The following is a 17,817-nucleotide window of genomic DNA, read 5'->3' as shown; positions in this document are numbered from 1 at the left end:
GGTCGCAGGAGCGGTTAGGGGCCATTATCGGGCTCCTGAGGAGAGGAGAGTAAGGAAGAAACCATTAGTGAGGAGGTTATGCGGAGGGAGGGAGGAGGAGGAGTGGAGAGAGGCGGCAGGGGTGGGAGGAAAGCCTGCTGGAGCGGGTGGGCCTGTGGAGGGCAGGGAAGCCTCGGGAGGTCATTGGGGCTTCTCGAGGTCATTCGGGCCCCCTCTGGAGGTCATTTGGGCTCCTCTGGAGGTCATTCAGGCCCCCTCTGGAGGTCATTCGGGCCCCTCTGGAGGTCATTCGGGCCCCTCTGGAGGTCATTCGGGCCCCTCTGGAGGTCATTCGGGCCCCTCTGGAGGTCATTCAGGCTCCTCTGGGGGTCATTCGGGCCCCTCTGGAGGTCATTCGGGCTCCTCTGGAGGTCATTCAGGCTCCTCTGGGGGTCATTCGGGCCCCTCTGGAGGTCATTCAGGCTCCTCTGGAGGTCATTCGGGCCCCTCTGGAGGTCATTCGGGGCGTCCTCTGGAGGTCATTTGGCCCCCTCTGCAGGTCATTCGGGCTCCTCTGCAGGTCATTTGGGCCCCTCTGGAGGTCATTCGGGCTCCTCTGGAGGTCATTCGGGCTCCTCTGAAGGTCATTCGGGCTCCTCTGGAGGTCATTCGGGCCCCTCTGCAGGTCATTCGGGCTCCTCTGCAGGTCATTCGGGCTCCTCTGGAGGTCATTCGGGCTCCTCTGGAGGTCATTCGGGCTCCTCTGCAGGTCATTCGGGCCCCTCTGCAGGTCATTCGGGCCCCTCTGGAGGTCATTCGGGCTCCTCTGGAGGTCATTCGGGCTCCTCTGCAGGTCATTCGGGCCCCTCTGCAGGTCATTCGGGCTCCTCTGGAGGTCATTCGGGCTCCTCTGCAGGTCATTCGGGCTCCTCTGCAGGTCATTCGGGCTCCTCTGGAGGTCATTCGGGCCCCTCTGCAGGTCATTCGGGCCCCTCTGCAGGTCATTCGGGCTCCTCTGGAGGTCATTCGGGCTCCTCTGGAGGTCATTCGGGCTCCTCTGCAGGTCATTCGGGCTCCTCTGCAGGTCATTCGGGCTCCTCTGCAGGTCATTCGGGCCCCTCTGCAGGTCATTCGGGCTCCTCTGGAGGTCATTCGGGCTCCTCTGCAGGTCATTCGGGCTCCTCTGGAGGTCATTCGGGCTCCTCTGCAGGTCATTCGGGCTCCTCTGGAGGTCATTCGGGCTCCTCTGCAGGTCATTCGGGCTCCTCTGCAGGTCATTCGGGCTCCTCTGGAGGTCATTCGGCCCCCTCTGCAGGTCATTCGGGCCCCTCTGGAGGTCATTCAGGCTCCTCTGGAGGTCATTCGGGCTCCTCTGCAGGTCATTCGGGCTCCTCTGGAGGTCATTCGGGCTCCTCTGGAGGTCATTCGGGCCCCTGTGGAGGTCATTCGGGCTCCTCTGGAGGTCATTCGGGCCCCTCTGCAGGTCATTCGGGCCCCTCTGCAGGTCATTCGGGCTCCTCTGCAGGTCATTCGGGCTCCTCTGCAGGTCATTCGGGCTCCTCTGGAGGTCATTCGGGCTCCTCTGGAGGTCATTCGGGCTCCTCTGGAGGTCATTCGGGCTCCTCTGCAGGTCATTCGGGCCCCTCTGCAGGTCATTCGGGCTCCTCTGGAGGTCATTCGGGCTCCTCTGCAGGTCATTCGGGCCCCTCTGGAGGTCATTCGGGCTCCTCTGCAGGTCATTCGGGCTCCTCTGGAGGTCATTCGGGCTCCTCTGCAGGTCATTCGGGCCCCTCTGGAGAGGCTGTGGAGAGGCCTCCGCAGCAGAGCAGGCCGGCCCGTGCAGAGTGGACAGGCTGCAGAGAAGGAGAAGGAAGACAGGGAAGAGCTCTCCCCTCTGGAGGTGTGCAGCTCTGCAGCCCTGGAGGTCAGAGGTTTGGAGGTTTGCAGACCGGCTAATACAGGTCGGGGGTCAGGGCTGCCTGGTGGAGGCTTGGAGGTTTGTGGCTGAGGCTGCTCTTGGTTCTGGGTCTCTAGCCCAGGACAAGGTAGTCTCAAGACCCCTGTCTGGTGTAAATCGTGTAGATAAACTTCTTTTGTCCACCTTTCACTGTCTGTGCCTCGATGGATTGTCTCGCTTCCCGAAGGTCGTAAGTGTGTCAGTGGACTTGCAACTATAATGTTAATTAAGTTGCAACAAACAACAAAAACAGACAAGACAATGGGAAAATGAGTAAAACAGTTATCAGAAAATTATAATGATCATGTAAAGTATTGACAAATATCATCAGATAAATGCCAATTAAAATCCAAATGAAAGGACAGTACAGGAGTTATTCACCTCCTTATTTGTCAGTTTGGTTTCTATCGATTCAGATTGCTGTGGTCAACTGACATCTAACTACATTACATGCAAAATTCCAAATGCAAGTAATACATGCCACTATGAGCTACATGATGAAAATACGTCTATCTTGCTCCATCCTGCCAGGGACATAGGCATACCTTTCTTTAGCAGTGACACCACATATTCTGTCTAGGAGTCAGTACCTATCTTATTATGGATTAACTGTATTGATGTGTTAGTGTTCAGTTAACCCATATTTTATCTAATACTAACTTTCATATGCAAAAGTAGTAATGCTATCAATGCAGATATGCTAAAGAGTTACCACACAATTCTTTGCCTAAGGCCAGAAGAATGAGATATCCAGACTTTATATTCTATTTTAACCATTAGGTATCCAAAGTTCATGTGAAGTGTAGTGTTCTTAGGCAACTGTTATAATAGTTTATTTGCCTTTTCTCCTTACAGTGTGTATGTATGTGGGTGTATGCACACATGTGCACATGTGTATTTGTCAGTGTGTGTATAGACATGTGTATGCATATGTATATCTTTCAAATCTCAATATCACAAATGAGTAAAATCATAATATTTGGCCTTTTCAGATTGGCTTAGTTCACTGCATATAATAATTTCCAGTTGCATACATTTTTCTCCAAAGACAAATTTTCATTTTTCTTTAGGTCTGAGTAATATTCGATTGTACATATGTGCCTTCTTTTATTTATCCATTAATTTGTGTTGTATACTTATATCAGGTTTGATTTAAACATATTGAAGAAATTATATTTCATTGTTCCTTTCTCACAATATTTCAAACAGCTAGGATATAGAATAAGCCTATATTCATCATTAGATAAATAGAAAAAGAAAATAAAATGCAATATATAGAACAGAATTACTTGTTATTTATAGATACAAGGTTGGATAGGATACCATTATGTTTAATGGAATAACAAGATACAGGAAGACAAATGATACATGTTCACAATAATATATACCATCTAAAACACTCAAATTCAAAAAAGTAGAAAGTTGAATGATGATTAGCAAAGGTTGGGGACAAAGGAAATGGGAAAATGATGGTCAAATAGTACCTAGCCTGACCTAAATAAGTGGAATGTTCATTTTCATTGAGATATATTGAACAAATATATATATATATATATATTATAATGTGAAATAATGTATATTATTACTTCAGCCTAGCTAAGAGAAATGGCACATTTCTTGCCACACGAACTGATATACATGTTACTTAATTAAACTTCAATATTCTGCATTGTAGAATGTAGTACAATATTCCATATAATTGTATTCAAACATAAACTTAGGCCTTATGAATACATACAACTTTAATTTGTCAATTGAAAATGGATTTTTTAAGGTAAACAACTCAATTCTATATAGTGAAGAACATTTTTACCCTTGATTTTAGCTCTCTTTTTCTCATCTCAGGACTTTGGCCCCATCCTGGGCCTCATAAACTTTCTCATTCTGTACATGTTGGAGCAAAACCCCATCACTGAGATCTTGAGACCAAACAAAGCTACTCACTTTATGGTGGTCAGAAAACACAGAAACAGGAAGTGTCTAGGAACAAGGCATACCCTCCAAGAGCACACTTCAAGGACCCACTTTGTCCAAGTAGTGTCCCCCTCTGTGATTCCATCACTTTCCTACAGTTGATCAAATTATGAAACCATTAATGAATCAGTCCATTGATGAGCCTTTGTAATCCAATCACTTCACAAAAGCTCATTGGAGAGAAAAGCTTCAGTACACAAGCCTTTGAGCATATTTCAAATCCAAATCATAAGATAGTATATACAAGAACTGAGATAATCATCATTCTGTAAGAAGTTTCAGGTTTCATATCAAATGAGACTATATTGTTTGGTCTCTAATCTTATTTGATTTATTACAGATCCTTTCCGAAGGTCCATTAACCAGAAAGCACATTTATGTTGCTAAGGATCTAAACACTAATAAAAGCAAGTATCTCCTATCTCATAGAAGAGAAGATATTTTCTAAAATGTTGGTCTTCATATTAGTAAGATACAAATGACCTGGAATCCTATGCAGTATTCTGTTATTGTAGTCCATTGCACGCTATTACCTCATATTTACTTTTTTCTCCCAGTAATATTGCATTTATTCTTGTCATTTGCCTCCATTCATTTTGTAGTAAATATTCAAGTTAACAATCAACACAGTAGGATGATCTGGCTATTTTACTGTCAGACTAAGACATTGCTATAAATGAATGTTCTGTGACTGTAAGCTATAAATATCAGGGCATAAGATATAGGTCTATATCGTACTAGTTAATTAGGGAATAAACTTCTAGGAGCAAAAGGAAAAAAGAAAGAAAGAAAGAAAGAAAGGAAGGAAGGAAGGAAGGAAGGAAGGAAGGAAGGAAGGAAGGAAGGAAGGAAGGAAGGGAAAAGAAGGAAAGGAAGGAGGAAGGGAGGAAAGGAGGAAAGAAGGAAGAAAGGAGGAAGGAAGAAAGGAGGAAGGAAGGAAAGAGAAATAAGAGGAAGGAAGGAGGAAAGAAACAAGGAAGGAAAGAAAGAAAAGAGGAGAAGAGAGTCAATTTGAGTATATTATCAGGCAAGTATCAATTGAAATATATGCCACTTCTTGATCCTATCTTCTGAAAGATGATAGTAGTGTTTTAAAACATAAAAAGCAAAGAAAACATTTCAAAATATTTAAGATGATGCTAAAAATGCTATACTCTATGTTAAAAAGACAGAAATCACTTTATAGTTCCATTCAATATTCTGCTTACTTCTACCCACTAAGCTGCACTTAATCCAAACACAGCTAATGTGTTTATCAGACTGTATTAGGCTTCAATTCAGGCAAGAATAGTTCATGCATGAGAGCGTTGATGTCCTTCCCATCCAAGAGACAATGATTGTTTTATTTTTTGTTGCCAGACTTTAAAACTTAGGGAATCTTAGGAGAAACAGTTACCACATGCATGTGGAATTAACTAGTTACAAGGAATCTCCTTACTGACAGAGTAAAGTCTATATCAGTGGGTCTCAAGTGTAATACGGGGACCCAGAGATACTCTCAGAGCATCTCCAAGGACATCTTCCCAATGGGTCATTCCCTTTACACCCTCACCCTCGACAAGAGATTCCCAGATGTATAGTTGACATCGGTCCTCTGGCAGCTAAGGGGATGTGAGTTATTATTTAAAATGTTCTCAGTTTTAATTTCAATTACAGTAAACATCAATGTTTATAATGCCTATTCTAAGAATGGATCTTGAAGGGCCCTTGATTATTTTTTTTCTTGATTATTTTTAAAGGCTTGAAAGTAGCTTGAGTTCAAAAAGTTTACAATTTGCCATTGAGAAGAAAGTTGTTCAATAGAGTTTGTTGCAATGATGGAAATGTTTTTACAAATATGGGCAATCTCATATAAAGGCTAGACTAGAACATATGGCTGTTAAGCACTCAAAATGTGGCAAATGTAGCTGTAGAACTGAATTTTTATTTTAATGCAATACAAGTATAAAAACCTGTGGGTTGTGTTGCTATTTAGTCCAGTGAGTACAGTTGCACATTCTCAGAGCCTGTCTACTGTTGTCATATACCCCTCACTAATTTATACAGCTTATTTGCATTAGAAAGAGATTTATTTTGTTAAACTATTAGCTGAGTTTATGTAGGATATGAGTATAGGTTGAACCACCAACATGTAGTAAGAGAATTAACAGGCACAGTTCTGAAATGAACCCTAAGATATGTATTCAAATGTTTTTTTTTCTTTCATGTGATTGTTTCTAACGCATTTATAAGATTATTTCTTTGTTGCTTTGTATGTCCCTCCCTCACAGTATAACCCCTGTTTTCACTGTATTTGATGTCGGTATAATTTGTGGAGGGGAAGGGGAAAACAAGTCGTTTAAATAGGGATACAGGTGGTCCCATTGCAACAATGAGAAGTACAAGTCGTTATGTCGAAAACTAACTTTACAACTTTGGTAGTGGGGGGGACGGGGAGGATTGAGTGGGGGAGGGCAGGGGGGAGGATGGGAAGGGATGGGAAGGGGAAACAAAGGAGGAGGCTACAATGCTTGATAAGAAATGTACTCATTATCTTGCCCATGTAATTGTATCCCCTCTGTACAATATTTTCACAATAAAAAAATTAAAAAAAGAAATATGAACAAGTTCTAGATCCAATCGATGCAAAAAAAGAAAGAAAGAAAAGGCAAAGAAAACAAAGGTAAAACAACACAAAAAACCTTGTAGCACTGCTTTGGGGATTATATAGTATTCCAAAAAATTATTTCTTCATGCTTTGTTTTAAATTAACTGCCCAATTTTGAACTATTTTGAAATCAGAAATAGTAGTAAAATACCATAGTATTTTAGTATCATATGTGGCAAGAAGTTTATTTCTTAGAGATGGGGATTGAACTACTGTAGTTCTATATGAAAGTGAGATGTATTATCCTTACACTGGCCTGCCTGACTGCTGTCATTGTCCATTGCCATCTGGATATAAATTAACAGAAATTCTAAATTTGTCAATTAGTGATGTTGTTGGAAGTTTTTTGAACCATAATTTTATGAGCTATGGTACAGAGGAGCTTCTTGACTTTAAAATATAAACCCTAATTATGTAACCCACCCATGTGAGTTACTGTAGTTCTCTATCTAAACCTTTCCTTGGTAAAATTAGGTAATGGCATGGTAAGTGGCTTTGCTATGTATTGTTGAGATAAGTAATGAGATGATACATGTGAAACTCTCAGTAAAAATCCTGAAACATGATGAATAATTATTCCTCTCATTATTATCATTAGCTGCGCTTTCTAGACAGAGTTACTGGGAACCGTGTATGTGATAGTGTGTTGATGTTGTGAATGTCCCCCTACATCTCTGTCCTCACATTGCTTCTAATCTATCGATGAAGAAAGAGACAAAACCTAAACACCTAAATAAATAGGAATTATATGAGGTTTATTAAAAATCAGATTTGTGTCTTAAGATTGGATATAATAGGCAAAATGATTGAATGGACAGGCTAAATCTCTTTTAGGCAGGATTTTTAATCCAAGCAAGTTTAGCATGAGTGTGGTGGTTCAGAAGTATATCACATTAGTTGGGGTAATGGTTAATGGACCCTGAAGCTCAGTGACTACATGACATAGAAGTGTATTTCAAGTTTAGAGAAGAGCAGGTAGGCAGGTAACTGTGCCTCATATATTTACACAGGGATCTTGGCTGGAAGGGAAGCTCTGCCATCTTCCACGGTCACTTCTACAGAGGCTCCACCATCATCATTGTCAGCTGGATAGTAGAAAAGGGAGTTGGACACTCAGGGAAAACTTCTCTAAACCACTGACATTCATCAATAAACACTTGGAACTTTTAATGTTTTCATTCAATTCCATTTGCTTACTTATGTAATAAAGTTGTTCATTTAGCAGTTTTTTATTGAATGTCAACAACCTGTGCAATGGGCCAGGCATTTTGAAAATGTTAATGAAATATCATCCTGTATCTCTAAACATGCAGGGTCTCCTGGGATGGGAGAGGTAACAACAAGACAGAGTGAAAGATGCAACATTAATGTAACTAAAAATCACTGCAGAAAGTGAAGGCTGTTCTGTGCAGAGAATGAGGAAGGGTCATCAAAGGAGCTTGAATGTTGAGACGTGTTCTATGAGTTGCTGGGCATGATAGACTACTTTTGGGGTGACAAGTAGTCTAGAAGATGAAATTGATAGAAGGAAAAATGAAAATAGAATGTTAGAAGAAATCCCAATTGTAAAGAATTTGTAATATAGGGTAGTGTCATGGTTGAGTGAAACATATATGACAGGAAATCCTGCCCTGTGACATCTGTGTGGTGATGAACAACTGATCTAACCACCTAGTACTCCCCAGTCATGAAATGGGGCTGATAGTTCGTTCAAATGAAGTCTAAAAACCACACATAAATGATATCCCTCTCTCTCAAACCCAGACACAGACATACAAGCATACATACACACACACACACACACACACACACACACACACACACATGCATGCATGCACACAGGCACCCAAGCATAGACAGATGCACAGCTACATAGGTAATTGAAACAAAGAAAGAAACAAAGTACTTAGTTTTAACCAGACAGAGTTATATGTACTTGTCATATCAGGAGTTTAGAGACTGAGGCAATGGTATTAAAATTGAATGCCAGCCTAGTTTATATAAGGCCCTTTCTCAAAACAAGAAGAAGGAAAGAAGGGAGGGAGGGAGGGAGGGAAGAAGAAGGGAAGGAAGGAAGGGAGGGAGGGATGGGGAGGGAGGGAGGGAGGGAGGGAGGGAGGGAGGGAGGGAGGGAGGGAAGGATAAGAGTAGCTAGTTGGTACCAAGCCTATATAGGATGTTGAGCCTAAGTGTGTGGTATCTGGAAAGATAACCTGGTATCCAGTCCCATAAATTCGACCATGTTTTTAAGCTTTATTTTCCTTCTTTGTAAATTGGAGTAAAAAAACACGATTCCTTCAGGATTTTATTTGCTAACACATGTAAAATCCTTATCAAAGAGCCTTGTATCTAGCAATCACTCACAAAGTGTTGTTACTTTTTTAAAATAAGAAATGACTCATTCAGGGAGTTTGTAGTCTCTTACTTTGATAATGCTGATAATTCTTGGCTTTTATCATACAAGTGACATACTGCAAAAGCACAAACTTGGTAATCAGATAAAGTTGAAATGAACTTTTGTTCTGTTCCTTAAAACAGTATAAGTGTAAGCATTTTTCTCAAGTGAGAAGCACCTTGCTCCTCCAGAGATAAGACGTATTTGCACCATAAACACATTATTTTTCTCCATTGATTCTTAGAGATTAAATATCATGTAGCCTCACCTTGGCTATGTCTAGCCTTACCAAGATTGGTGAGATGCCTATTTTTTTTATTGCAAGCATTGTTTTGAATCATGAGTTGTAAGTTCAGCCAGAGGAACACAAAAAGAACCATGCTAACCCTTATTCCTTGTCAGGCTTCTTATTATCTGAACCTCACTAATGGATAGCCAAATCAGGCACAGACCACTAAGAAGTGGGTGAGGCATTCTGCAATGCTTTCACTTGGTTAAAATATAGAATCATAAGAAGAAAAGGAAGTGCCAGTAGAGACAGCATTTGAGAATTGAAAATATGTGGGTGTATTTGTTTCTATGCCAGTCCTGGGGCTTAAACTCAGGGATTGGGTACTGTCCCTAAGCTTCTTTTGCTAGTGCTCTGCCACTTGAACCATGGCTCCATTTTTGAGATTTTTGGCAGCTGGGCTGGCTATGAACTGCAGTACTCAATCTCATCTTCCTGAGTAGCTAGGATTACGGGTATGAGCCACAGCATTAAGCTAGATGTTTTTAATTTGTCTGGACAGAGGGCAAAATACGCTTAATCTACGGTATTGTTATCTTTAATGTCAAAACATATAGAAATAAAACACTCACCCAAATAAGCTTTCCTTACTTTTTGGAGTTGCAATAGAGTGGTTAATGAACATGGTTTAGAAAGAGGGTTCATTGGTCAACGCACTCCTGTGAACTGTCTAAACTTGGATTATATTATTTAAAATTTCTGCAACACCATTCTTCAGTAGTTCCTAAATTATTATGTGAATGATTAAATTATATATAATCAGAGCAAATAATTCGATTCACAGTAAATGCTAAGAAATGCTTGCGATTGCAACTTGCTTAAAGCTTTTATCTTTGTAAACAGAGCTTAAAATAAAGAGAGCAAAGGCACTCATGTCTGAGACAGGTGGAGTCACCACAAATGATTTAATTATTTTATGTACTGAACATAGAGTCATACTAAAGTTTTTTTCTTAGAGTGATTTTTCTTCATTTTCTTCAATCCTCATATGTGGCATGTCTGTTTCTTGATAAACTACTCTGATTAACAGTTCTCAGCGTACGTCAGGCATGGCTGCTGCTTGCAGATCTTCCATGTAGCCCTTACCACACCTCAGTGTGGTTGGGGTCATACTGCTGCCTTTCCTTCTTTCTATAATCTAGATAACTGTGGGAGGAAGCAAGTCCATTTTCTCTTTCTAGCTTTATGGTAGTCCAATGTGTACCTAAAAAGTGCCCTCCTGTCCTCTTACCTAGTACTGTTGTGTGCCCAGAGTTGTGTTGGGTACTGAGTCTGTAGAAACAAATATTGATTTTTACCTCCAACCATTTTAGAGTATAATCAAAGAAAAAAATAATAATCCTGGAAGCTGGAAGTATGGCTCAACAGATACCTGCCTAGAAAACATGAGGCCCTGAATTCAAGCCTTAGTATCACCAAAAAAATGTATTGACAAAGATGTTTTGCTTTGCAAACTTTATTCTTGCTCTCAAGATTTCACCCAGGAACATCTGTGCACATCCTTATAAAGTCTGGTTTTAAATCAGTTTATCAGCAACCTCCTTACCTTATGATCATCAGTCCTGTTTAATCATGTTCATCCTCCGCCACCTCCACCTTGGTTGTAATGTTGTGTCATTCTGGCTGTTTTTAGCAAGAATCCAGTTAGGTCATCTTAGTCAGAATCCCCTTCTTCCCTGTTACCTCCTCTTAGTAATTTTCCATCCATTGACATCCAGCTTGCTCTTTCATTATAAATTCCCATGTGTATATATTGTACTTGAAGTTGAGACCCCACTTACAAAATCCATTGTCATGGTTCCCATACTGATAGTGGAAGTCTCAGATAATATCTGCCTTACAATGTTTAATAAGCAACACTGAACACGTTTCTTATTTATTTTTTAAACAATTTATTTTTTCCCTTCCCCTCCACAAATTATACCAACTTTTCTTTAAAAATATGAAACATGAAACAATTGGAGAATAGAGTCTGGACAATTACAAGAATAAGGAAAGTAATAAATAGTAGAGAAAGAATAGACATATATTGCTTTCTGGGAAATAACAGTCCTTCCTCCCATGTGGGAAAGAAAGGAGAAGTTAAGAAATATTTCTGTCTGCCAGATGGTTTGGACAATGGCACTGCAGCTGGGATCATTAAACTTCTTGATTTAGTGCCATCATCTCCTTTCTTGCTGTATAATGAGTTTTCTTCTATTGAGGCTTTATAAATGGTATATAGTTTGCACAATAGCTCAGAAAGGGTGACTTAATTCAAAGAATAACTGAACCATAGAGTAGTAGAGTACATAAACATGTTTCAGCATAGAAAGGACTTTGCTCCCATTAACTTATTTAATGCTCACAGCCACCCTATAAGGTAGTTATTGTTTCCATTTCAAAATGAATGAGGTAGCAAGTTCCCTTGGGCCATTAATGTAATTCCTAACTACTGCTGACATGTACCAATGGTGGGGCGGGGGGAGACAGAGGCAGACAGACACAGAATGAAATAAATTCTAGAATGTAGGCTCAAGTTTTGCATTTTATATCATCATCTTAGCTTCCAATTAATAACTAAGTTATGTTCTAAAATTTTTATTTGCAAGTTAATTGTTAGTATTTGGGAAGTCTTCCCCATAAAACTAAAGTCACAAATGGTGAATTATATTAACATTATAGCATAAACTCTGTGCCAAAACTTTGTCTCTGTCTCTCTGTCTCTCTGTTTCTGTCTCTTTGTGTCTGTCTGTCTGTCTCTCTCTTGAGCTTTCTCTCATTGGAAGACTTTCTATTTCACCCTTGGCTAGAGATATGGTGTTACATAACAGTTCCAAGTAAATGCCTAACCAAAGAGACCAGAACCCACAGAAAGGGAGGAAACACGGGAGAACAGACAACTGAACTCAAAAGCAGGTTCTAGTTGTTTCAAGAAAAAAAAATAAGAAAGAGCTATTTAGCCACAAGAGAAGCCTTGAAATTAAACGATAGAGCTTAAACCAGGAGGCAGGAGCTTTTTTGAGTAATACTGAGGTAGAGAGCTACAAGAACCTAGAGAAGTAATAGTCAAGGATGGCATGACTTTCCTGTTGGGTTGAAACAGTACAGAAAAAAGATCTGCTTCCAGAAAGCAAGAATTCTGCACTTAAAATTGAGTGTAAGAAGACTGGTCCAAGAAGCTGAGAAAAAATTGAAAACACCATATTAGCTTGGTAAATTAATGCCAGCTAACCTTTATTAGAAAATTCACTTATCCTCTAAAAGATTGGCAACTTGGAATTCTAAGAGTAAACATCACTGCAGAAGAATTAATGAGCCAGGCAGGACAGTCTATAAGCCCTGAGTTCAAGCCCAGGAATGGCACGAACAAAAAGAAAAGAAAAGAAAGCAAATAAGGAGGTCAGTGGAAGGAAGAGAAGAAAGTCTCATGGAATAAAGTCTCATGTTGGAGGTTTACATTAAATCATATCCTTGTAATAATTATATATTTCTGGGAATATATTGTAACAAATAATCTTAAATAATACCATTAAAAGCTTTAAACACAAAGATATGTATTTTTAAAAAAATAATTGTAAAGGTGATATACAGAGGGCTTACAGTTAAGGTAATGAGTACATTTCTTTTTGAACAGTGTTACCCCTCCCTCATTTCCTCCCACTTTTCCCCACCCTGACTCCCCTTCCTCCCTAGGTTGTAAAGTTCATTTCCAACATAGTGTCTTGTCGCTACCACCTCGACCAGCAAGGAGACGCGACACCGGACTCTTCTCTCTGCCGTTTATTCAGGACCTTTCTGTAATCTTCTGACCCCAACCCCGGGGAGAATTCCCCACAGCCTTAAGTACCCGCTGGGTAGCCAACCCTGATACACCACGTGGGAACCGCCAATAGGTTCAGGTGCGCGAAAGCAAGCCAGATTCTTTGCCTTAGCCATATAAGGAGTTGTTTACCACAGAGAGCACTCGCCATCGGGAAGGCGGAGGGCGGAAGCCAGCACCATCTTCCAGGTGCTGCCTCTCGCAGCTCTCTACAGTTCCCCCTTTTTTGTTTAAAGAACACAGATGAGAACAGAGGTCTGATCCCTGTTGTGCAATGCAAGGACTGCATACAAGCCTTCTCCCAGAGGGTACCTTCTCTAGGGATGACTCAGCCTGTCCATTGATTCGTTTTTCACAAGGACGGGAAAAGGCGAATCGAACCCGTGTGCAATCAAACATGCTCTCCTCGAGGGCAAAACTCATGCCTCTCGACTGCAGTACTTTGGCTTTGCAATCTGTGTTCATTGTTTTAGGGTGGCAAGCCACGCTTGGGGGGACTGACCTGCTCCAATGACTGTAAAGGCATGGATAATCATGGCTGCACTGCGACGCTGAGAACCTCTAATTTGGCAAATGCACCACAGACATACCAAGGAGGCTAACACCAGGAGGCCTATCAGGGCTCCCAAACCCGCCCCCTCCTTGAGATGAATCATAGCAGCGGAGATCCATGAAGATAACCCCTCCGCCAATCCGGTATCCACTCAGGTCGAGTTCACCATGACGATGGCAACCCTGAGCTGTTCCATCAGGCTGTCGAACTCCCCAGTTCAATTACCTAAAAGATAACTAGACAATTGTTTAGACAAATTTGCAGCGTTTTTTGAATAGGTTTTTTTCCTGGGCCTGAACTCTGGGTCTGGGCGCTGTCCCTCAGCTCTTCAGCTCAAGGCCAGCGCTCTACCACTTGAGTCACAGCGTCACTTCCGGCTTTTTTCATTTTTTTTTGCTTATGTGGTGCTGAGGAATCGAACCCAGGGCCTCATGCATGCAAGGCAAACGCTCTACCACTGAGCCACCTTCCCAGCCCCTTTCTTCTGGGTTAATTGCACCACAGCAGCAGCTAATCCAGCATTAGTTAGTGGTCCGCCCAGCTCTCTGCAAACTTTCATCCATGCTTCTAGTCCCCTATTCTTATATGGGGTTATGGCGGCTCTGCATTCCTTAGTGCACTGCTCGTAAACAAGCTGTTTAATTAATGGCATGGCTGCGTCTGGGTCACCAAAAATTCTGCCAGCGGCCTCGACCATACGAGCAACAAAGTCCGAAAACGGCTCCATAGAGCCCTGCAGGATTTTGGTGAGATTGCCACTCACCTCGCCTTTATTTGGTAAGGCCTTCCATGCTTTTATGCCAATTTTATTGATTTGTTCATAAACTTGAACCGGGTAGCCTATCTGCTGATTGGCGAATCTCCCCTGTCCAAGCAGCATATCTCTGTCCCAAGCTGGGTTCCCCGCAGCCTGATTGGCTGCAGCCTCTTCACTAGCAAATTCAATCAAAAAGGCCTTCCAATCTAAATACTGACCTGGGCTCAAACAAGCTCGTGGGAGCCCACTCCAATCACCGGGTGTCATGCAGTGTCTGTTTAGGGCCTCCACCTGGGCTACAGTAAAGGAGGCCGTGATTCCGTATGTCCGCACAGACTCAGCTAAAGATTTTATCACCTTAAAATCTAAGGGTTCATGATACCGCTGTCCCTGTGGATCCTGAAATATTGGACAGGCTAGATGTAACTCGGTTCTGACCGCTTTCCACACGCCTGGGCTGAAAGAACAGCCGGGGCTGCCACTTCCAGGGTCCTCCGCCTAGAGCGGAGGGGCCGAAGGTGTGGGGCGGTGCACGGAGGGCATGCATTCGTCTTTATCTGGGTCCTCTCTCTCCTTCCCTTTCCTCCTCTTTCTTATCTTTGTTTTTTCTATTTGTTCTACGAGTGATTGTAGTTCCTCTGAGTCTGTAGACTCAGAGGTCTCTAGTTCGGCAAAATCAGGGTATGACCCCCCCCCCCCCCCCCCGCTCTCCTCCTTTTTGCTGTCTGCCCTTTCTGATCTTTCTTCCTGCAGCATTTCTAAGGCGGCCTGACCATTCTCTACCGCCTCACTGCAACGCTGGTCCTCGAGACAGCCTCTTATCAGTTTCCATATTGGTCTCACTCCGCTCTTAAGCGTTCCTTGTTCAGAGGCAAAATCTAGGTCCCTCCCTAGTTTCTCCCAAGAGGCCACTGTGAGGCTTCCAGAGACAGCAAACCATGGGGCAACGGTGTCACATTCATTCAAAAATCTCTCTAAAGTACTCTTTTTTATTTTTAACTTTTTTGAGTGCAGTAGCTCATTGAGAGCCAAAAAAATTGGGTGCGAAGAAGAAGCGCCCATGTTTTAAACATTTAAAGCTGGTAAACAAACTTTTACTTTCACTTTTGGCTACTCTATTGACTAGCCCCGGGTTCTCGCTCTCTCTTTATCTACCAAGAAGAGCAAAAATCCCCCCCCCCCCCCCCCCCCGCTCTTGTCGCGGATTCCCTTTTTACCTGGGAACTTACTCCCCGCTCTTGTGGCGGATTTCCCCTTTTACCTGGGGACTTACCCCCGCTTTTGTCGCGGATTCCCCTTTTACCTGGGGACTTACTCCCCGCTTTTTTTGCGGATTCCCCTTTTACCTGGGGACTTACCGGTGCACCACCCTGACCGCAGAGAGTTCTGAGTCCTCGTTGGTGTTATGGCTGAGTCCCCGTACGGGCCGCCACGTGTCGCTACCGCCTCGACCAGCAAGGAAGACGCGACACCGGACTCTTCTCTCTGCAGTTTATTCAGGACCTTTTAGTAATCTTGTGACCCCCAACCCCGGGGAGAATTCCCCACAGCCTTAAGTACCCACTGGGTAGCCAACCCTGATATGCCACGTGGGAACCGCCAATAGGTTCAGGTGCGCGAAAGCAAGCCAGATTCTTTGCCTTAGCCATATAAGGAGTTGTTTACCACAGAGAGCACTCGCCATCGGGAAGGCGGAGGGCGGAAGCCGGCACCATCTTCCAGGTGCGGCCTCTCGCAGCTCTCTACAGTGTCTAGTGAGTATTGCTATTGCATTGGTTCACCCTTTGTCCCACTGTTTCTATGATTCCCCTCTCCCCTCCAATCAAATAAACTTATATACAAGACAATGGGTCAAAAAAAGAAATAAAAAAGTGTCAACAGGGAATAAACCAAAGGAGGAATAAAGAAAGAAAAAAGAAATATCTGCAAATGGTACACTAAAAATAAAACAAATGTGGAATACACACACACACACACACACACCTACACACACACACAAAATGGAATTCTATGCTTCCATCAGAAAGAATGATATGAAAGAAATGAAAGGATTTGGAAAAAATTATATTAAGCAAAGTAAGCCAGACCCAAAGAAACACAGGATGCATGGTTTCTCTCATTTGTAAAAACTAGAATATACCAAGGATATTCTTAGCAGAGGATCACAACCGCTCAATACCTATGTGCATATGAGCATATAAAATGGTGCTTATCAAAATGAACTCCAAAAAATGGAAATAAGAGGTTTATTTTAGTGTATTTTTATTTTAGTGTATTTTTGTGGCAAAAAAATGAACAAGTCAAATTCTTAAAAGTTAGGAGAATGCTAGGTGCCAGTGGCTCACTCTTATAATTCTAGCTACTAGGAGACTAAGATCTGGAAGATCTGCCAGCCTACGCTGAAAAGTCCCCAAGACTATCTCTAAATGAACCAGCAAAAAGCAGGGCTGGAGGCATGTCCCAAGTAGTAGAGTGCTGTATGAGCGAGCAAGCCAAGCAAGTGTGAGGCTTTAAGTTCAAAGTCAATTACTAATTCTTTAAAGTCTAGGAAATAGTTAAGTAAATGATAATCCATCATATAAAAAGAAGCCATCATAATATTCAATACATTTTAAAATGTTTAATGTAATGCTTTATCTTTAGTTATACAAAAGGGTCCCAATTCAAATGTCAGTTTGTGAGTACAATACATCACTTTAAAGTACATTTATCATTAAATCATCATTCTCTCCATCTCCCTCAACTCCACCCATTCTCTCAAGTTACCTGGTTCCTTTGTCACATATGTACATTGAATATTATCACTGTATTTACTCACCTTTTCCATGTGATTTTTTTCAGTTACTTATTTATTTTACTGGTTTCTTTTTTTTCCATGTGATTTTAAACATTCTTTAAATTTATGTAAGGGTTAAAAATAACTTTGACTTGGATAGCAATCAACTTCTACCTATAGTCACAACCAGTTGTTAAATTCTGCCTCTGGGAAGCTTTTACAATATCATAACCAAATGACAAATAGGGACAAAACTTTAATTTACTCAGATGGGTGATTGGCTGATTTACTTGAGTTAAATGGAAGATGCTTGCACAGCTGGATTTGCTGGATCTGGAACTTATTCATTTATTCTTGCATGCTTTTACTCTCCGAATAGGTATTTGTGGTGTATTAGATACTGAGGAGGAGCTAGGGAGCTAGGGAAACACGTCGAAGCACGTGGAGGGGTCATGAACTTTGTGTGAAAAGCCAACAAGCCAGGCAAAGAGGAGGGGTTTTTTAGTTTTAGTTTTTTGGGGTTTTACTTATTGTTTTTATTTCTGATAGCAATAATAGCTGTGGAAAGGGATTGTGTCCTAACCAATAAATCACGACCCTGTACATTCTCTAATGGTGCCCCCCACCCTAGTAGTCTGGGAGGCATGAAGAAGTGACAGGGAGTCATTTAGTCCCACTAAGGAGATTT

The sequence above is a fragment of the Dipodomys merriami genome, unplaced genomic scaffold (genome assembly GCF_024711535.1).
Source record: "Dipodomys merriami isolate MVZ:Mamm:240054 unplaced genomic scaffold, mDipMer1.0.p SCAF_9, whole genome shotgun sequence".
Lineage (NCBI taxonomy): Eukaryota > Metazoa > Chordata > Mammalia > Rodentia > Heteromyidae > Dipodomys > Dipodomys merriami.
This window is presented reverse-complemented; position numbering follows the sequence as displayed.